Source organism: Sceloporus occidentalis, unplaced genomic scaffold (genome assembly GCF_023333645.1).
Source record: "Sceloporus occidentalis isolate IW3139 unplaced genomic scaffold, rSceOcc1.0.p SCAF_60, whole genome shotgun sequence".
Lineage (NCBI taxonomy): Eukaryota > Metazoa > Chordata > Lepidosauria > Squamata > Phrynosomatidae > Sceloporus > Sceloporus occidentalis.
This window is the reverse complement of record NW_028317040.1, coordinates 2,421,767-2,442,277: the sequence shown is the minus strand read 5'-3', so window position 1 is coordinate 2,442,277 and position 20,511 is coordinate 2,421,767. Positions and strand designations below refer to the sequence as shown.

The following is a 20,511-nucleotide window of genomic DNA, read 5'->3' as shown; positions in this document are numbered from 1 at the left end:
TTTATGTTTGAGTATTCACTGCTAAATATGCTGGTATGTATATTATATATAATCTTTATAATATGTTTTATATTGTGCTGAAAACATTCACATTGTTTGCATACTGAAGAAAGCAGTGTGAAGCTGGCAGGATATCCTCCAGTACATCTTTATATCCTTAGTTGTTAGTCTTATTTTTACGATGGACTGTTTAATAGCTGTGACTAAACTTTAAAATACCAAGGAATGTTACCATTATATATGGATTTTTAACTTACTCTAAATGCTATTGTAATCACTGTAATAATGTAATTTTTGTAATTTGGAGCAAAAGTGTTCCTGGAGGGGGAGATGCTAAAGATATGATCAGAAAGGTAGTATGTGAACCAGGAGAGAGCAGTGTCACAGACCAAGATCGGGTCCAATAGAATTAGCAGTGAGTAGATCAATAGTTATTTTAGTAAGGGCAGTAGAATGTTTAGAGTGGACTCCAGATTGAAGAGGGTTAAATAAGAGTAATAGTTAAGAAACTTAGTTTGGTGTATACAATTCATTTAAGAAGCTTGGATGCAAGAGGAAGAATAGAGATGGGACAGTTGGACAGATCATTGGGGACCATGGAGAGCATTTTTAAGATTGAGTTATGGTAGCATGCTTGAAAGAGTATGCAGATCCAATAGAAAGGGAGAGATTAAAGATATGAGCTAGTATAGGGACAAGCATAGATGAGTGAGACTGGGTAGGATGAGACGAAATAGGATCGAGTGGACTTGTCAGAGGCAGAAAGATGGAAGGGGTAGTTGTGATGGGGCAGAGAAGGGAGTTTAAACTAGTTAAGAAGCATTTAAGGTTAAGAAACTGGGAAGAGATAAGGAAGGTAAAGTCGTTTTCCTTTCATGCTCCAGTCGTGTAGACTCTTACAAGAACAGTACAGACCTTAGTGTTAGTGTAGGGTCAGTAGCCATGTACCCATAGGCTATTCATTTTACTACATACAGATGTATGCATGCTTTCTTTTTTATAGTGATTAGACAAATTAGGATATTGAGTTCTTGTGAATTCAATGAGAATTGGACATACTGCCTTTGTTGTGTGGCAACAACTTAAATAGGTGGATATTGAACCGTTGATTTCAATGGGAGCTCAATCCAATTGTGTGCAATTTGAGCTGAGCTGTGCAACACATACGTATATTTATTTGTAAAAAATATATACATGTAGGCAGAAAAAGAGGAAAATGGGACAGAAGTCAATAATAAATGAATACATGCATGTGTGTGTCCCTGAAGAAAATGTGCAATGTAAATGAGAAATACACAACAGATGCAAATCCCCAAACCTATGCAATATATCTCTGAAATAAAATCAGCAGCACCAATGCACATTAATGAAATTATTTACAAGTTACAAACTATCTAAATTATAAAATATATTTCCTGTGTTAACTTTCACAAAGTCAGCTTGCACCAATGTGCAGCTATAGACTGACATTTAAATGTGTCTTGGTTCTTGGATGGGCATCTTATTTTTCTTATATATGTATATGCGTGTACTCTACACAAAGACTAAATCTTCCAACTATGTACATGAGTTCCAGCACAGGCAATGTACACACTCAAAGAAAGGCACAAACTAGGATTTCATTAGAATATCAAGTATTTCAGGTGTATTTTTGGTATTTCTGCAAATGTCCTTTAGAACTGCAGAATTATGCACACTTTAGAAGCTATTTGTTCATGTTTTTCACAGATGATGGAGGCGGCATCAGGGATCCCTCTACCAAAGTGGAATCATGAATCAAAGGATACTTACACACAACGTTCTTTCAGTTGAGAATATTCCATTTGTTTCCTGGGATGGTTGGGAACATCTTGCAAAAAAAGTTTCAAAAACGGAGCAGGCATAATTTTAGTCCTGGAATATATTTTTAAATTAATGGCACCTTTCAACATTAATAAGCCAACTTGGAATGCTGTGGCAATGAAGCTGACATATGCAGCCCCAGAGGGAAAGAAAACAGCTTCACATAGACCATTTGGTTGTTTGCCCAGCTTCTTTGATATTTTGTTAATTATACAGTATAATTGAATATGAGATGATATACTTGACAGTGGACTTGATTGACAGGAATAGCTACTAAATATAACAAAGTGACTATTCTTCCGTAGGGTTGTAAACCTGGAACTGTCTCCACCAGAATGATACTAAATCAACTGAGACATGCCAAGCAAGTGAAGTATCACATTCATGTAGACTGATCCAAATACAGGCTGTTGCCGTACTTAATATTTGACAAGGTGGTCCTGCAAAAGTCATCTGGAGAAGCAATGGCATACCCGTTACTACATTCACTACAACTTAAATCAGGGACACCAAAAGCTTGGGAGGAACTTAAAATAAAATCTTGATTGGGTATATTGATTGGCAAACTCCAGATCATGAACAGGACATCATTCAACTGGACTGACAGCAGAATCAGGGAATGGGAGCTATTTGCAGAGTTGGCTAAATATGAGTCTGGCTCACAGAAACCTACAGTCAAAGCACTGTTGATTATAGCCTATTCTGTTATCATTGTCATGTCCCTTTTTGGCAATATGTTAGTTTGCCATGTGGTTATGAAGAATAAGAGAATACACTCAGCCACAAGTTTATTCATTGTCAACTTAGCTATTTCAGACATTATGATCACCCTGCTGAATACGCCTTTCACACTGGTGAGACTTTTCTCAATAGAATTTGAAAGAAAATAAACCAAACCTTTTTTAATAAGATATTTATCTAAATCTTCCAGCAAAATACGATATTGTTATCACAACACCAAGTGCCAATTCCATTCCTACTCTATTGTGACACAACCGGAGGAAAATGTATCTGAACTGAAATACCTATAAGTAATGTGTAATACACTTATTTAAACTGAATTCTACCAAATCCAGGAGTCACATTCTGTCTTATTTTGATATATGTATGTATGTATGCAAAGCCTGAAAGTTATTTAGTGATTGACTAAGGTGAATTGTACCTCTTGAAAGCTCTCAACTACCACATTGGCCCGAATATAGGCTGCACCCCCCCCACTTTAGGTCTTTAAAGTGGGGGTGCGGCCTATATTCGGGGTTTAGCGCAGGGATGCGCAGTTCGTGTTGCCCGACGCCCTGATCCCTGCTGCGGATCCCAGCAGCGCTGCAGGGGACCTGGATCCTTCTCTCTGGCAGCCGTGGACGTCTGCACGATGACCCCCGCTGCCGGAACTTCCGCCTATGGTGGAGCACCAAAGGTTATATCACGCCGGTGCTCCACCATAGGTGGAAGTTCCGGCAGTGGAGGTAGCAGACGTCCACGGCTGCTGGAGAGAAGGAGGTTGCCTAGACGTACCGTGCAGATGTTCACCGGCTGCGGCGATGCATGTAGACAACCTCCGCTGCCGGTACTTCAGCCCGTGCGTCTCTGTTGCTGAAGTGTCGGCAGCGGAGTTTGTAAACATTGGCCTGGTTTTTGTTAACATCGAACACAAGATAGATACAATGTAATTTAATGTTCAGGTTTGTGTTACCGTACAAAGATTACTGTATTTTGCAGGAATATATAACTCCCTTTTTTGGAAAATAACAAATACATAAAATTGATTGCTTTATGTTAGCCATGATCATATTCTTAGTAAGTTGTTTCCTTGTTTTTCTTTCAAATGTCTGTTGAGCCATATAACTTGTTACATCATATATTACAAAAAAAAAATGGCACCAGTTACAGTTCAAAGACAAATTCAAATTGGATTTTGTTCATACTATTAATAGCTATAATTAAAAAAAAAATCAGCCAACATTTAATATAAGTTTTCCTATGAACATCTTGAAGCCTTATTAAAAAATATTTTAACTGGGAATGTTACTGTTAAATCTTAGTTTCAAATCCTGCACAATTGGAAAACATTATTTTTAAGCAAACATTTTTGCTTCTACAAATTATTTTAAGGGTACATTATAATACATGTAACAAAATATGATTTACACATATGCTATCATGCTTCAGATTTAAAAAAAACCCATTAACAATAGTATGTTGTCTAGATAAGATAACAAGGTGTCAACAAATTGCACACACACACATATACATACATATAAATACACACACTGCATAACCTCTATATATAGCTTGTTTAGGTAGGCATAATAACAGCCTGAGGATAATAAATATTACCAGGATTTTTAATACTCTACTTGAGTTATTTACCTTATATTTTTAATACTTTTTTATGCCAGAATATTTCTATATATTTTCAGGTTCGATTTGTGAATAGTACCTGGATCTTTGGCAAAGATATGTGCCATATTAGTCGTTTTGTGCAGTACTGTTCCCTACATGTGTCTACTCTCACACTCACAGCAATTTCTCTGGACCGACACCAGGTAAGGCAGACATCTCAAAACTTTTATCGGTATACAACATGGAATATCAACATAATTTTGCTGCAGTAATATCCTTGCATCTACAGTATTTCCTTGAGTAAGTATTTCCATCATTAAAGTACAGGGTTGTTTCACTAACTTAATCTTTCCTAAGTGCAGTCATTTCTTAACATGGAAGCATGTCCAGCAAATCACTTCACCAAGAAATGGGTCATTTGACCTTTAATGGCAAGGGGCTCCCACTTGCTGCTGTGTTTTTTATGTATTTATCTGTGCTGCACAGTGCTTGTTTTGCTGGCCCACATGAAGACCCACTTGGTTCATGGGGTCTCACTCCTGCAGCAGGAGTATTTGTAGAGACACACACAGACTCCAGTTTTGAAGTATAATCAGTTATGGTGATTGTATTGTTATCAGTGTCTTACCAAGGAATAACTCAGAGAGCACCGGCCTACATCTAGTCACCAACTGTTTATTAATCCTAATTAAACCTGCTGTCATATATGGTACAAAGACCAACCGCAAATTAACATTCTCTATGTAAATGACTAAATATAACACATGACATGTTGATAACATTGCAGTGATGTTATGGGGTCCTGACATGTGATAGATTCAGCTAGCAAGAAGCTGTTTTTTTTTGTCATATTTTGCAGTCGGCAAAAATTTAAGCCACATGGATCTCTGCTTATAAGAGCAAGGCAGGTTTTTAGTTACTGTGACATGATCCCCTCAGTCAGGAGTGTGGATCCATATGTGTGGAAGTCTGTGTTTACGTGGTGATGCCTCTCAATGAATGCATGTAGCTGTCCCTCAAGTGTCCGCATATCTCTTTATGTGCCAAGTGCATCGCTAGAGGTGGGCTAAGGGGGATACCTCCTTTAGTCCCCTTCCAGGCAGCTCCAGAGACTTGAGGATGGAGCACAGTTTGACCTCAGAGTCTCTATTACTAACACTAAGTAGCACTGTGACTCGTACAACAACTGTGAGCTGCACTAAAAGCAGGACTCAACATGCATTAAGCAAAGGGGGGAGTTGTGAGATGAGGAGGGGGGAGTGAGATTATGTTTATATTTATGTGTGTGTAAATGTGGTAGAGTGAGTGTGTATAAGTGTATGGTGATTTAGTGTGTGTGCATGTGGGTTTGTATATGGTGTTGTGTATGGAGTGTATGTTATAGTATGGTATTAGTGTGAGCTTTTGGTGTGTATGTAAGCTGATATAATGTATTTGCACATTTTACCGTGTATTTTGGACTTTATCCTCAGATCTTTTTGGAACCTAGCATATGTTTGTATGTGTGTGTATAGTGTGGCATGAGATTTGTGAGTGGCACAGTTGTTTTGTATCCAATTCACAGAGACTAATTTGTTTTCCTAATAAAATACTTGCTCATATGCTTCAGATATTCAAGATCAAATATATCAAATTAAAGCTGCATTAACCCATGGGTCATTAGGGACCCCTCTAGTATAATCATCCAACTACAATGTAGAAGGATTAAAACTGAATCCAGAGGTTATGCCTATTGAGGATTGATACAAAACCATAATGTTCCACATCATGGATTAAAATTTAGCTGTCCTTGAAAATTAATAGCGAACATCTCATCAATGAGGTTAATCACTGTTCAAGGGTACTTTCTGTAGAAGTGCTTTTAAATTTACATTTTTAAATTACATAAATGTGCAGGAAGACAAAAGAAAATGCTTTAATAAGCATGTTTTACCACTAACCAATAATGTGATTAGGAGCAATTATCTCGTATTTTATAGGAGAACTTGTCCACATGTTGAATAAGCATGAAAGGAATTGTATTCCATTAAAATGGGCATCACAGAGATAGTCTAACAATGGCAGACTGTCTCAGGCTGGTTCCAATTTCTTATACAGGGGTGGTTAGTCCAGAGGCAGGAGCTCAGTGAGGTCACCTAAGGCAACATTGTGACCCCACAGTAATAGCTCAACTGTTTGCACGTGGCATTACCTACACATGTACATTACTGGTACTGAAGGTGCTGTTCCACCTGTTCTGTACTAGGTGTAGCATTAGAAGTTTTTATTGAGATTTTCAGAAAAAAAATATTTTACATAGGTACAGAAAGAAAAAGTATAATACAATATTAAATCCATGAAAAATATCAAAGCATATGAATACTGTGTAGTCAAAGGGAATAAAAAAAGAGAGTGAAGTGAAAAATAATAAAAGGATATGGAGAGGTAGAGAAGACGAGAAAAGAAAAACAAAAAGAGGGGGGGGGGCACCAAAAATTGTCACTGTTATTGTCAGGACACGGGTGATCAGGTCGGGTAGTAGCCCATGCGCAGGGGATACTTGGGGTTCAGTCTGTAACCCACGGTGCATGATTATGCAAACAAAGACACCACAAGCAGAAATCCAGGTAATGCAGTGTATTTTATGTATATAACAGGACCAGCAAATAAGGGTAATACAGTCTAAGCAAGAAACATATAGCAAAATAAAATACCAGTAATAAGTCTTTTGGCAGGGAGCCCGCTTGGAAGGACACAAAGCAGGGAGTCCACTTAATCAGGACACAAAGCAGAGAACCATGAACAGTACAGGTGCAGAGCCACAGCAGGAAGGTCCATAGACTTTAATACAAAGGCCCTGAGTGAACGGCAGGGCAGGTTCATAAAGGCAGGGTAATCCAGATAACAAGGCCCAGCTGGATGTATGGACTAGGGCTCAACCCAGGTAACAAGGCACACCTGATCCCAGTAATTGAGTTCTGAGTGCTCCAGAGGGCGGAGGGTGGCCACTAGTGGTAGCAGAGTTCTATACAACAGGTATGAAAAAGCGATGGTTCAGGCAGTGAAAAAGTGGTTCCTGACAGTTATATAAATTCCATAAGAATTCAATTCACATAACAGTATTTGTACATGTACATAAAAACATGTACAAAATAATTTCTACTATTGTTAAATGCCCCAACTCTTTCCAGAAACAATTATTTATCCAAGTAAAATGTGGTTTCAGTTTTATTGGGATACTATCTTGTTGCTATAGAAACAAAAATAGCTTCTTAAAACTCATGTCTGATTTTTGTGGGTTTAAAATGGGAGTTTACTATATGCATATATAATATTTAGTATGGTATATTTTTCACTAAACTAGGTTAATTTCTTAGCCAAGGATTATGTTTTGGTTTTTTCCAAGTATCTGGATGGTAACAGCTCTTTACATATTTTTCACCAACATTCCTTTTAAATTGCAAAAAAAAAAATCAAATGGTTTGGCATTATTTGGTTTTGTGCCTGTATTCGTGTGGAAGATCGGTGAAACAGTATAAATTTAGGTTTGTGTAAGCATGCCGATCCAATCAATAGATGTGTGCTTTTCTGTTGATTTTTTTTAACCTTTTCAGCAGTTCAGGTTTTCAACATATTGCCTGATCACCTGGTCCCTAGAGAAGTAGGGATGCTGGGATGACATTTCAAGGACATTACTGTGTTACCAGTACTACCTCAGCACTTAATGTATTTGTGACACTAATGACATCACACAGCTTAAGTGATTTAATTTCTTACATCAGAACTTATCAAACTGAAAAAATGTCTTTACACAAGCCTGTAGAACATATCTATTTAACATTTATGTTCTAAATAGTTCCTAACTTAGATTATATGTCTCTTTTGAACATAATAAATATTATTGTGCACCTTAATTCCTCTTTCTGATGGCTGCTCAGTTGTTACATAGAACAACATGGTTTATATATATGCTGACAAAATCAGTGCAGTGCAAGTGTAATTGTGTTGTGTGTTTATTTCAGGTTATCCTGAATCCACTGAAACCACGCATGTCACTCAGAAAGGGTGAGTATTTCATTTATCTGGGTTATGGCGACGTGCTTCTCCCTCCCTCATGCTATATACCAGAAGCTGTTTCAGTACAATTATACGTGAGTGTTAGACATTTTTTGTGTTGTTCATTTCAAATGGAATGCCTGTGTCTACAGTGAAGGAAAAACATATTTGATCAATCTATAATTTTATTTAGATTAGATGAACAGTGAGAGACAGAATAACAACAAAAAATCCAGATAATGCATTTCAAATAAGTTATGAATTGATTTGCATTTTACTCCGTGAAATAAGTATTTGACCCCTTTGCAAAACATGACTTAGTATTTGGTGGCAAAACTCTTGTTGACAATCGCAGAAGTCAGACATTTCTTGTAGTTGGTCACCAAGTTTGCACACATCACAGGAGGGATTTTGTCCCACTCCTCTTTGCAGATCCTCTCCAAGTCATTAAGGTTCCGAGGCTGATGTTTGGCAACTCGAACCTTCAGCTCCCTCCACAGATTTTCTATGGGATTAAGGTCTGGAGACTGGCTAGGCCACTCCAGGACCTTAATGTGATTTTTCTTGAGCCACTCCTTTGTTTCCTTGGCCGTATGTTTTGGGTCATTGTCATGCTGGAATACCCATCCACGACCCATTTTCAATGCCCTGGCTGAGGGAAGGAGGTTCTCACACAAGATTTGATGGTACATGGCCCCATCCATCGCCCCTTTGATGCCATGAAGTTGTCCTATCCCCTTAGCAGAAAAACACCCACAAAGCATAATGTTTCCACCTCTATGTTTGATGGTGGGGATGCTGTTACATAGATAGGCTGAAAAAAAAGACATGCGTCCATCAAGTTCAGCCTTTCCCATATCTGTTTATTTCTTGCTGTTGAAACAAAAGAAGGCAAAAAACCCAGTTGTGGCTCTTTCCAATTTTGCACAAACTAGGGAGAACAAAAATCCTTCTTGACCCTAAAATGGCAGTCAGATCTCTCCTTGGATCAAGAAGCTGTTTCCCCATAATTTAAAAATTATATCCCTGATTATGTTCTTGCAAGTGTACATCCAATTGTTGTTTAAATGTCTGTACAGACTCTGATAAAACTATCTCTGCAGGCAGAGAATTCCATATCCTTATTGTCCTAACTGTAGAAAAAAAAAACCCTTTCCTTTGCCTTAGACTAAATCTCCTTTCTTCTAGTCTAAATGCGTGACCATGTACATAGTCCTGTTTATTAATAGATTTCCACCCAATGGTTTGTATGGCCCCGAATATATTTATATAATGCTATCATATCCCCTCTGAGGCACCATTTTTCTAAACTAAACAGATTTAAATTAATTAACCTTTCTTCATAACTAAAGTATTCCATTTTATAGCCCGTCTCTGCACTTTTTCCCGTGCTATAATATCCTTCTTTAGAATAGGTGCCCAAAATTGCACAGTGTATTCAAGGTGTGGTTTTACCATTGATTTATAAAGGGGCAAAATTATATTTTTATCCTGCAAATTGATGCCCCTTTTTACACATGACAATACCTTACTGGGGTCATAGGCAGCATTCCTCCTCCTCCAAAAATTGAGCTGATGCCAAATAGCTTGATGTTGGTCTCATCTGACCACAAAACTTTCACCCAGTTCTCCTCTGAATCATTCAGATGTTCATTGCCAAACTTAAGAGGGACTTGTACATGTGCTTTCTTGATTTGGGGGACCTTGCGGCACTACAGGATTTCAGTCCTTCACGGCGTAGTGTGTTACCAATTGTTTTCTTGGTGACTATGGTCCCAGCTGCCTTGAGATCATTGACAAGATCCTCCTGTGTTGTTCTGGGCTGATTCTGCACTGGTCTCATGATCATTGAAACTCCACAAGGTGAGATCTTGCATGGAGCCACAGACCGAGGGAGATTAACAGTTATTTTGTGTTTCTTCCATTTGCGAATAATCGCATCAACTGTTACTTTCTCACCAAGCTGCTTGGCGATGGTCTTGTAGCCCATTCCAGCCTTTTTTAGGTCTACAATCTTGTCCCTGACATCTTTGGATAGATCTTTTGTCTTGGCTAATGCAAGCCCTCGAAGTTCACATCCAAATTATATTTAAGCATACCTCTAGAACTGAAACATGATCCCAGAATTGCACATTTGAGAGAATATTCTTCATCTGGTTTTTCCATGTATGCAATAAATTATATTATATAATAAATATGTAATATGTGTGAATGTCGGCAAGAAATCTGACGACACCAGTTCAATGAGTTGAGTAAGCAAGAGCTTCTTTATTCAAGTGCGCACAGGGGAGAGTCCAGTTCTCAGACTTCTCTCTGCCTCCTTAATTTTCTAACAATATATAGGCAAAGAAGCGCAAACAGTTATTAGCATATTGTCTAGCCATCTGTTGGTATATTTACTTTAATTTGCTGACACACACGGTTTAAAAAGGTCAAGAAAAAATAGCCCCCCCCCCCAGACATGTGAAATCTTTACTTACAGAAGGTCAAGAAAGGGACAACTTGTCCTTTGTCGTGGCGGACTCTGATTCTTTTGCAACAAGGCACTTAGAGCAAAGAAAACACACAAAAACATACCATACGTACACATTCTTCCAAGACACAAACAAGACATAAGTAAACTAAGAAAGGTAGACAGGTGATTGTAGTGTTATCTTATCTGCTATCAGCAGAATAAGCAATGAGGTAAAGATCATTGTGCTGACATCCAGAATCAGCAAAATTCTTCAACTTCCACATATGATGCTGTAGATTACAAAAAGGGTAGAGGAGTACAAAATCAATGCCTGAGTAATAATCAAAAAGAATAAGAGACAAAAAGGCATTCAAGACAAAAGGAGGAATAAGAAATAAAAATCATAAATGCCAAGATTGTAATAGCCAAGACAAAGTGTTTTGTCCTTGTACTGCATGTGCTCAGGGCTGGCTTGTGAGGACTTGTCCTGTATGGAAACCTTAGTGGCGCCTGTTGCTCGGTTTCCAATTTGCTATCTGGGGTATAGGATAACTCTCTGGTGCTACAGTGGATAGGACAGCACACATATTGAGGTGATAGCGCCTCAGAGTGAAAGCAGCCTGAGTGTCAGCGCAGGGCTGGTAGAGGTGAATTGCCCTCTGGGCTGCTCCGCATTAAAGATTAAGAATCTTTAGACAAAAGTTTTTTGTTTGATTTTTCTTCTGCATTTCTTCATATAGCTGTAGATCTCTGGAGAGATCTGGATAGTGCCAAATGGGACATACCTGCCAACAGTCCTGGATTTTCTGAGACATTTTTCGGGGGTCCTGTTCTGTCAAATTCATGTCTCTTCCACGGACAGGCAGCATTGCATTTTAACTGTGAATGTTTAAGATGCATATGACCTAAAGCTCCAAACTATACAGTATCTATACTGGGTAGTTTAGAGCTCAATGCTGCAGGGTCATGCAGAGTGTGTGTCCACACCCCTTTGTCCTGGGATTGAGGAAGGAAATGTTGGTGAGTTGTGGTTTTTAACCCTTTCACTTCACTATTCATTATGAAGAACCAAAACAAGTTTCTCTGTTGTGAAGGGTTTATTTGGCCCTGTATATTAGACCTGACCCAACTTTAAACAAGGACCAAGGAGTCTAACACATACCCAAGTCGGAGGGCTTGCAGCAAACACTCTGACACAATGGGATGGTGGTATGCAGGCCCGGACTGGCCATCGGGCACACCGGGCGTTTGCCCGGTGGGCCGGGCCACGGCAGGGCCGCATTGACTTAGGGGCTGATGGAGCTGCAGCTCCAGGCCCCTATCCTACCTACGGCCGCATTAACGCAGGGCATAAGGGGCACCTGCCCCTTAAGCCCGCCGCAACTGCGACCGGGTCCGCCACTCTAAGGGGCCGGGAAGTCCCCACCAAGGCCGGCCTTACGGGTCTGCGGCCGCACAGGGTTTAAATTAAAACATCGGGGGGTTTTTTTAACTTTATTTAACATCCTCCATGTTAAATAAAGTTTTTTTTAACTTTATTTAACATGGAGGATGTTAAATAAAGTTGAAAAAAACCCCCGATGTTTTAATTTAAACCCTGTGCGGCCGCAAACCCCTAAGGCCGGCCCTGGTGGGGGCTTCCCGGCCCCTTAGAGCAGGACCGCCTTTGGGGTGTGCGACCGCACAGGGCGTCACACTCTAGGGTGCGGTCCAACTTGCGGCACCCGGCACCCCTCCAGAGACGGACAGTAATGTCCGCCGCTGGAGGAGCAGGCTCGCAAGGGAGCGGTATCGGAGGTCTTTAACAGACCTCCGGTTCCCTTGAGTGATTTTAAGCCGGGTTCAACCCGGCATAAAATCACTCAAGGGAGCCGGAGGTCTGCTAAAGACCTCCGATACCGCTCCCTTGTGATCCGCGCGGCAACAGCTGCTGTGCGCCGGGGTTTGTTGTTAGATCCCGGCGCACAACACTGAAGCCGCGCCCACCGCTGTCCGTGCCCTCTGACCCGGAAGAAGACAGAAGAACTGAAGAAGAGGAGCGAAGAGGAGGAAAAGGAGCTGTAAGGAGAAAAGAGGAAAGGTAGGAAAATATTCAGTGAGAGTGGATTAGTATATATGTGTGGATTGGTATATATGTGTGGATTGGTATATATGTGTGGATTGGTATATATGTGTGGATTGGTATATACGTGTGGATTGGTATATACGTGTGGATTGGTATATACGTGTGGATTGGTATATACGTGTGGATTGGTATATAGGTGTGGATTGGTATATATGTGTGGATTGGTATATACGTGTGGATTGGTATATACGTGTGGATTGGTATATACGTGTGGATTGGTATATAGGTGTGGATTGGTATAGGTGTGGATTGGTATATACGTGTGGATTGGTATATACGTGTGGATTGGTATATACGTGTGGATTGGTATATAGGTGTGGATTGGTATAGGTGTGGATTGGTATATATGTGTGGATTGGTATATATGTGTGGATTGGTAAGTGTGTGAGAGTGATGGGTGTTATGCTGTACCATTTCCAATGTCTTTTTCATGATCTAATTATGCTCTAAAAGTACATCATAACTCCCATCACTCTATACTGTTCCATACAGTGGCAGAGCTGGGAGGCAGAGGCCTTGCACCCTCACCGCAGGACTCCTGAAAGGTAAGTGAACTTCAAAGAGGGAGAGGGTAGATAGTTAGGAGGGGGTAGATAGGGAGAAGGGCGTGAGACGGGGGAAAGGGGGTAGATAGGGGGAAAGGGGGTAGATAGGGGAGAAGGGAGTGAGAAGGGGTAGATGGGGCAGAAGGGAGTGAGAAGGGGTAGATAGGGCAATCATACTCCTATCATGCCAAGTCTGCGAGTACATCCTGGAATCTGGGTATGCCTGGGCATGATAGGAATGTGATTGCTGTTAACAATCATATATATATACATATAATATTGTTTTTTAATTGTTTTGTCCTATTTTGGTGTGTTACTTACTTTAAATAAAAGGGTTTTTTTTATGGTGTGGGGAGGTCATATTCGGTTTCGGACAGGTAAATGCTGCATTTTCGGTTTCAGTCCAGAATTCGTTTCGGTGCATCCCTACTACTAAGCCAGACAATGAAGTGGTAGGCCTACACCACAACAATGTTTGGCGTAGTATATAGTGATTGGGGTTATGCTGCACTATTGTCAATGTCTGGCTCAATGTATAGTGATGGGGATTACGCTGTACCACTGTCAATGTGTGCCTCAGTATATAGTGATAGGTGTTATGCTGTACCACCGTCAATTTCTGCCTCAGTATATAGTGATAAGTATTATGCTGTACCACCGTCAATGTCTGCCTCAGTATATAATGATAACAGTGAGAAGAGGCAGAGGTGGTAGATAGTGATACAGGGGGATAGATAGTGAGAAAGGGGAGTTTTGTTACAAGTTTTTATTCCTTTCTTTTTTTGGGATGGGGGGCACCAGAGGAGTAGTCCGCACAGGGCGCCAGAACACCTAAGGCCGGCTCTGCCTTAGAGTGGCGGACCCGGTTGCAGTTGCGGCGGGCTTAAGGGGCTCTGCCTTAATGCGGCCATATAGGCCCAGTCAGTCCGGTCCTGACTGGGCCTATTTTAAGGTAGGAGCCTGGAGCTGCAGCTCCATCAGCCCCTAAGTCAATCCTGCCCTGCCACAGGCGCGGTCGCAGTTGCTGCTTGCTCTGGCAACAAGGTAAATAGGGTGAGGGAAGGGGCTGCAGTGAGAAGGGGCAGAGGAGGGTTAGGTAGTGAGAAAGGGGGAGAGGGGATAGATAGAGGCGGGACATATTGAGAAGTGGGGAAGGGGGTTACATAGTGAAAAGGGGGAACATAGTGAGAAGGGGCAGATAAGATGATGAGAGGGGGTAGTGTGAATGGGTATGAGAATGAATGAATAAATGTGTGGATGAATTGTGTGAATGCGTATGACAATTAATGAATTCATGTGTGGATGAATTGCTTGAATGATTTGTGAGACTGCATTAATGAATGTGTTAATGATTTGTGTGAATGATTAAATGCAAAGATGGTACATGAAGGGTGGGCTTTAACAATAAATAAATAAATATGGGCTGCTCAGGCTTAAATGCCCGGGCCTATTTTTTGTCCCAGTCCGGGCCTGGTGGTATGCCTGCCTGCAGTGCGTCCTGCATTGCAGGCAGGCATACCACCATCCCACTGGCACCATCTGAGAGGTCGAGCGAGAGGGCTCACAATAGGAACCTGAAAGATGGTGAACTGTGTCTGAGAAGCCAGCGGGAGCCTAATGGAGAGTTCTCTTTTCTTTGTGAAAGAGGTATATGTTTATGGTAATGAGTATGGGAGGGCACACCTACAGGAATTGGACAAAACACGTCAGGAGACCACTCAGGACTGTATGTGGAGACATTTGCATTTTGTATCTCATGTTTAATCTCGTCAATGAACATGACTATAATGCAGCGTTGTGGAGCCTCAGTTGCCACGAATAGTTGGCTGGTGGGCAGAGTCACTCACCTCTGGTCCGGAGCACATACAGGAAGGGGCTGCCTCTCTCCCGTAGCTCGTTGCACATTCATGGGGAACCCGGTGCTAAATCTTACATAGACAACCTGATTCCGGGACAGGGCCTCGTGTGTAGCAGACCTTGCTGCGATCTATCCTTTGAGCCAAGCTTTTGTGTGGGAAGAGGAGGTCCCTGTGTGGAGTTGTGTGGCGTGGCCCATCCCCAGGAGCCACTTAGCCTGTGGGCTGAGCGCCCATCCACTTCAGAGTTTCCAGTTCACCAAGGACTGCCATTTTGGGGTCAAGAAGGAATTTTTTCTCTGGTTAGTGCAAAATTGGAAAGAGCCAAACTGGGTTTTTTTGCCTTCTTTTGGATCAACAGCAACAAATTAACAGATATAGGAAAGGCTTAACTTGATGGACGCATGTCTTTTTTCAGCTTATATAACTATGTAACTATGAGGACTGAGTCAGCACAGCGTAATCCACACCATAACCCATCTGCACCAACAGATGGGTGTGTGACACCAAATCACACATAGCGATTTCATTTGGAGCCAGTCATATTGGCTCCACTCATGTGAGTGTTCTAGCCCATTACTTTTATTGCATTAATTCGTGTTGCACACAGGTTGCACTATTATTTGTTTCTTTTATCTTTTATGTACACCCCGGATTCTGAGTGTTTTTTAACCCCAAAGGGGTAAGCTATCTCTCCTTATTTGTTAATTCACTCTACTCACCTCTATTCTCTTTTGCATTATTGTTTTTGTGTGGGACAGCGGGATTCCCACAGAGCGTTGTAGCGATTTGTACACATCTTAGACCCTGCTTTTTTACTCTGCAGTGTTCAGTGATGTTTACCTTTTTAGGCACATACCTCATGGCTGGAACCAGCCTCCTTTTTATCTCTCTGGGTGTGGGTGTGTGCGGTGGGGTTTCTGCTCTTCCAAGCAATGGTGTGCATCACCTTATTTGTCACCCAGGTCTGCCCCACCCCCGTCTGGTTTTTATTTCATTGTTGTTTTTTACTCTCACTCACTTTGTTTTTTACTCTCGCTTACACTCTCATTTACTCTCAATCTGTCTCTGAATGTCTCCCTACCTTATTCCGCTGACAACTCACGTGTCCCTGTCTCCTTGCCCTGCAGCTCTTCTTCTTCTCTTGCACCTTTTTGTTATTTTTTCTTCTGTCTAGGGCTGCAACAACTAATCGATAAAATCGATGATAATCGATAATGAAATTCGTTGGCAACGAATTTCATTATCGATTAGTTGAATCGATTTTTATCGATTATAAAATGAGGGTTTTTTCAGAGCAAATGCTCTGAAAAATACCCCTCGTGTTACAATCCGTTAGTGGGACTCACAGGAGTCACAGCAGCAGTTGCTACTTACAGTTCCTCCCTGCAGTCACTGCCGATTGGCCCGCCCACTTCCTTTTTCCAGTCCCTCCCTGCAATCGCTGCTGGAGAAAAAAAGGGGCGGGGCCAATCGGCAGTGACTGCAGGGACGGACAGGGAGGACGAAGGGGGCGGAGCCAAACGACCGATTGGCTCCGCCCATTTCTTTAGCATCGCCATGGCTGTGACACTCATCTAAGTGAGTATAAAATTTATATTTGGGCTGCTGAAAGTTAGGGGAGGTGGGGGTTAACTTAGGGGCAGGTATAGTTAATGGGGTGTTTAGGGTTAACTTAGGGGCAGGTATAGTTAATGGGGTGTTTAGGGTTAACTTAGGGGCAGTTATAGTTAATGGGGTGTTTAGGGTTAACTTAGGGGCAGTTATAGTTAATGGGGTGTTTAGGGTTAACTTAGGGGCAGTTATAGTTAATGGGGTGTTTAGGGTTAACTTAGGGGCAGTTATTGTTAATGGGGTGTTTAGGGTTAACTTAGGGGCAGTTATAGTTAATGGGGTGTTTAGGGTTAACTTAGGGGCAGTTATAGTTAATGGGGTGTTTAGGGTTAACTTAGGGGCAGTTATAGTTAATGGGGTGTTTAGGGTTAACTTAGGGGCAGTTATAGTTAATGGGGTGTTTAGGGTTAATTTAGGGGCAGTTATAGTTAATGGAGTGTTTAGGGTTAATTTAGGGGCAGTGGTGATTGATGGGGTGTTTAGGGTTAATTTAGGGGCAGTTGTGGTTGATGGGGTGTTTAGGGTTAATTTAGGGGCAGTTGTGGTTGATGGGGTCTTCAGGGTTAATTTAGGGGCAGTTGTGGTTAATGGGGTCTTCTCTTCAGGATTAATTTAATGCTGAGGACTGAGGGTTAATTTCATTAATTTAATAAAGTTAACTTAAGGTGCAGTTAGAGGTAAAGGGGGGGCAAACTGAGGGGAATCTAAATCCTGGGGGCAGTGAAGATTAATCCTGTATTTATTTATAAAAGTATTGTGTCTGTGAACGAGTCTGCAAATCCTATGAGGGCACTATGGCATATCAGGGGGGTATACGGCATACCTGGGGAGGACGGAGTGACATATCTGGGGGTATAAGGCATATGTGGGGAGGGCAGTGTGGCATGTCGGGGAGGGCAGTGTGGCAAGCCTGGGCTCAAATATGCATAACTGGGGGGCAGGTTGGGGAAATAAAAACAAGAAAAAAAATTTATTCTGCTTTTTGTTTTTAACATCCTATGTTACTTTATTAAATAATTTAAAATAAATGAAAAATTTTATTTTTTTTATCCGATTAATCGATTAATCGAAAAAATAATCGGCCAACTAATCGATTATGAAAATAATCGTTAGTTGCAGCCCTACTTCTGTCTTTGTCCACTGCTTCTCGTGTCTTCTTTTTGCATTCGCTTCTCTGTGGACATGGCCTAACCAGGAGGACAGAATAATAAAGACAAATGTGCTGAGTAAAAGAAGTGTTTCTTCCCCTCTCTTTCTCAGCAAATGTATCTGCATTATTCTGGCCTCTCTGTGCACAGGGACAGCCTCTCCCTTGTTAGTATTTTTGGTTTGGAGCTTATTGTAATCAAAACAAAAAACCTATGATAGCCTGATAAGTTGGCAGCTCACCAACAAACTTCTGTTAGTTTGAACTTCTGGTCTCTTTGATCAATGGAGTAGCACAACTCATTTGAAACCCTTAGCACCCAAGTGCAATATCTTGCAGAAATGATGGTATTTTTTTGGTTCTCAATAGTGTCTGCTGTAAGAAAGAGCACAGTCCCACTTCCTCTGGAAATAGGAGAAAGCTAAATGCTCATAAATAAATAGATACAGAAAATACATCAGATGTTCTATGGATGATCTATAAACTTCTATTGAATCCTTGATTTTATTATTTTGTCCATGGACTTCTATCTGTTTTTTGGATAAATGTGGTAGTTCTAGAGCTAACACGTGCTGACGAGTGGTAATTCCCAGGGAATGTGTTCATTTATCCAATCCTGCCCCTGGCCATTTTGTTGACCCTAGATAATCATACATCCAAAAGATTTAACAAAGTATAGGAGGGCACTTTATTTCAAAGGAGAAATGTTACAACAATAAATCATAGTCAAGAACAAGCGGGTCAGGGGTTTAGATGTAATGTAAGAAAGTTTAACTTTGCTGAGAGGGTGGTAAGTAAATTGAATGTGGTAGAGGCTAATGCAGTGGAGGTATTTAAACATGCATTGCATAAATCTATCCTGAATCTTAGACAATATCAAGGGCTGATTAAGACCCGAGTACTACTTCAGGAAAAATAGGCAGACCAGATTGTTCTTATCAGTAGTCAAATTAGATGTTTCTATGAATTACCAATACTTCATTAATTCAGCATCCGAAGGTTTCCTCTTATATTTAAGTTCAAGAGTAATTTAGGTGATTAGATGTGTGATATACAGCACAACATCCTGTTCTCCAGCAAAGGTGTCAAGCATGCATTGTATGTATATGTATGTTAATAAAATGAAGTTGATGTCTTAAGCATTTGTAATGTAATTCCTTAAAACTGAGCCTTAACCCCTTCGTGACAAAGGCTGATTTTACTTTTTGTACCCTTCGTGACAATGGCCTTTTTAACATTTCTGCGCTGCTTGTGTTTAGCTGTAATTTTCTTCTTTCCCGTTTACTGAACACACACACATTAGATATTGTTTTTTTCAGGACAAGAAGGGCTTTCTTTAGATGACATTGTTTTGATTGTATCATATTATTTACTACTAAAAAAGTATAAAATATGGTGAAAAATTTAGAAAAAAATGACTGTTTCTAACTTTTAGTTGAAAAATCTTTTACTCATCTATAAAAGGTAATGAAAAAACCTGCTAAATGGATTCTACTATTTGTCCTGAGTTTAGAAATACCCAATGTTTTTATGTTTTTTTGCTTTTTTCTACCCATTATGGGGCAATAAGTACAGGTAGCGTTTTGCTATTTCAAAGCCATTTTTTCCAAATCTGGTAATTCTTCCCCCCATGTGCCATTTCGGGTATCTTTGAACCCGGCCAATGCAATTTACCCCATCAAATCATATATTTTTGAAAACTAGACAGCCCAGGGTATTCCAAATGCTAGTATTTTAACTATTTCCATGCACCATATCTACCACCAGTTTTTGTCAAACTTTGTGGTAGTCATTTTTTTGCATTTGTTTTGTCACACACATTTTACTTCAGGTATGAATTAAAAGGTTCTCGTTTATGTCACTATCACAAAACACCCCAATATGTGTTCAGCAACATCTCCTGAGTACAGCGATACCTCACATGAATGATTTTGCCTGGCTGTTTGGGGGCAAAAGGGCCACATTTGGGGCATGCGCATTTTTCAATGTTGAACTTTGGCATTTGGGGATCCACTGCCTATGCCCTATTTGGTACATCTTTGAGTCGGGCCATTTCAGTGTGCCCAATAAACCCATATATTTTTGAAAACTAGACACCCCAGGGTATTTCAAATGCTAGTATTTTAACTCTTTCCATGCACCATATCTACCACCAGTCTTTGTCAAACTTTGTGGTAGTCATTTTTTTGCATTTGGTTTTCCACACACATTTTACTTCAGGTATGAATTAAAAAGTTCTCGTATATGTCACTATCACAAAACACCCCAATATGTGTTCAGCAACATCTCCTGAGTACAGCGATACCTCACATCAATGATTTTACCTGGCTGTTTGGGGGCAAAAGGGCCACATTTGGGGCATGCGCATTTTTCAATGTTGAACTTTGGCATTTGGGGATCCACTGCCCATGCCCTATTTGGTACATCTTTGAGCCGGGCCATTTCAGTGTGCCCAACAAAACCATATATTTTTCAAAACTAGACACCACAGGGTATTTTAAATGCTGGTATTTTAACTCTTTGCATGCACACATTTTACCACCAGCATG

The 20,511-nt window shown here is 40.6% G+C and overlaps 1 pseudogene; it reads left to right on the top strand.

The window, feature by feature from the left end:
* The first annotated feature begins 2,417 nt into the window (after positions 1-2,417).
* The window catches only part of LOC149287472 (G protein-coupled receptor 83-like), a 47,690-nt pseudogene continuing 29,596 nt past the window's right edge, over positions 2,418-20,511 (top strand).